This window comes from Otolemur garnettii, unplaced genomic scaffold (genome assembly GCF_000181295.1).
Source record: "Otolemur garnettii isolate 467f Iridium unplaced genomic scaffold, OtoGar3 scaffold00019, whole genome shotgun sequence".
In the NCBI taxonomy this organism is placed as follows: Eukaryota; Metazoa; Chordata; class Mammalia; order Primates; family Galagidae; genus Otolemur; species Otolemur garnettii.
In genome coordinates this window covers 11,626,465-11,628,481 of record NW_003852414.1, presented here as the reverse complement: position 1 = coordinate 11,628,481, position 2,017 = coordinate 11,626,465, and the positions used below count along the sequence as shown (strand labels likewise).

General features: G+C 38.7%; 1 non-coding gene across 1 annotated transcript; it reads left to right on the top strand.

The window, feature by feature from the left end:
• The first annotated feature begins 555 nt into the window (after positions 1-555).
• LOC111724157 lies at positions 556-662 on the top strand. Its single transcript, XR_002772499.1, has one exon. It is a non-coding gene; the product is annotated as a U6 spliceosomal RNA (small nuclear RNA).
• Positions 663-2,017: the final 1,355 nt, after the last annotated feature.

The window sequence follows — 2,017 nt, the reverse complement described above, 5'->3', positions numbered from 1 at the left end:
AAAAAAAAAAAAAAAAAATTTTTTTTCAGATAAGAGTTTTAGTATGTCACCATCAGTAGAGTGCGGTGGCATCACAGCTCACAGCAACCTCAAACTCCTGAGCTAAAGCGATTCTCTTGCCTCAGCCTCCCAAGTAGCTGTGACTATAGGCGCCAACCACAACACTGGGCTACTTTTTTTGGTTACAGTTGTCATTGTTGTTTAGCAGGCCCTGGCCAAGTTTGAACCTGCCTGCTTCCGTGTATGTGGCCGGTGCTCTACCTACGGGTGTTGCTGAAATATTCAAATATCTTTTAAAGAAATTAAATAGAATAGGAATACTTTTATATTTACTCACATATTTACTATTTCTAGAATTTTTCATTACTTTGTCTGGATTAAAATTTCCACTGGTTATCATTTTCTTTCTGCCCCAATAGATTCCTTTAACATTTATATCTGTAGCTCTGCCAGTGATGAAATTTTTGTTTTTATTTTACTAGGAATGTCTCTTTTTCTTTGTACAGTATGGTTGCATTTATAATGTTGGAACATGTATGTTTAAAAATGTGTAGAGTACTCTGTTCAGCAGCATATACACTAAAATTGGTATGATTTAGAGAATATTGGCTTGGTTTCTCTACGAGGATGTCACACAAACTTAAGAGGAGTTCTACATTATTGTATTTAATGCACTGAATTGTGTACTTAAAAATAGTTAAAACAGTAAATTTTACATTATTTATATTTTACCACAATAAAAAACCACATAAAAATGGATCGAGAAGTACACATATAAAACTGTTAACATGGGCATACTACCAGGAAGAGGAGTTAGGAGGGAAGGGCTACTTTCAGAATGTTTTAGAGTTTTTATTTGGAAATTATTTCAAACATAGCAATTTTCCAAGAGTGTCACCGGTAATACTTCTATACTTAGATTTACCATTGAATTTTATTTGCCTCATTTGTTTCATCATTTTATGTTCTCACATATAGAGATAATATATCTGCTTATGTATTTATTTTTATATAAACATAAATATTTGTATAAAATTTGATAAAGCATTTGAAGGTTAAATACGCATAAAAAATAGAGAGTAGAGATAGAGATATTCTGGCTTGGCACCACAACGCCTGGCTATTTTTTTGTTGTAGTTGTCATTGTTATTTAGAAGGCATGGGCCAGGTTCGAACCCGCCAGCCCTGGTTATGTGGCTGGTGCCCTAACCACTGAGTTATGGGCACTAAACCCAGACTATATAAAGACTCGAGGATAAAACTTAATACAGTTGTTATTTATTTATTTTTTTGGAGACAGAGTCTCACTTTGTTGCCCTCTATAGAGTGATGTTGCATCACAGTTCACAGCAACCTCCAGCTCTTGGGCTTAGGTGATTCTCTTGCCTCAGTCTCCTGAGTAGCTGGGACTACGGGTGCCCACCACAATGCCCTGCTGTTTTTCTGTTGCAGTTTGGCTGGGGCTAGGTTTGAACCAGCCACCTCAGTATACGGGGCCAGCACCCTACCCACTGAGCCACAGGAGTTGCCTGTCCAGTTGTTATTTTTATTTTCAAAGGGGCACTTGTGGTTATGGCCCAGAGGCAATCCTAGAAATGGGAGCTAAGCTGCTAACTCGGCACTTCTACCCATGGTGGGATAAATGGCTGCTCTTGCAATGCCCTAAAATACAACTGGGCAAAACTACAGACTCTTGAGAACCAAGGCACACTTTCTGGTGATGTCATTAATGCCATCACCCATGTGACACATTGGGAATAATACCAGCAGAAAGTTGCATACCAGGACTAAGGCCATCAGGTAACTTGTAAATTAACTTCAGCTAAATTTCAAAATAATCAAAGGTTGTCTGTAATAAAAACCTCTTCATATCCCTTTACAATGTTTTTTTTTTTGAGACAGAGCCTCAAGCTCTCCCCCTAGGTAGAGTGCCATGGTATCACGCTCACAGCAACCTCCAACTCCTGGGCTCAAGTGAGTCTCCTGCCTCCGCCTCCCAAGTAGCTGGGACTACAGG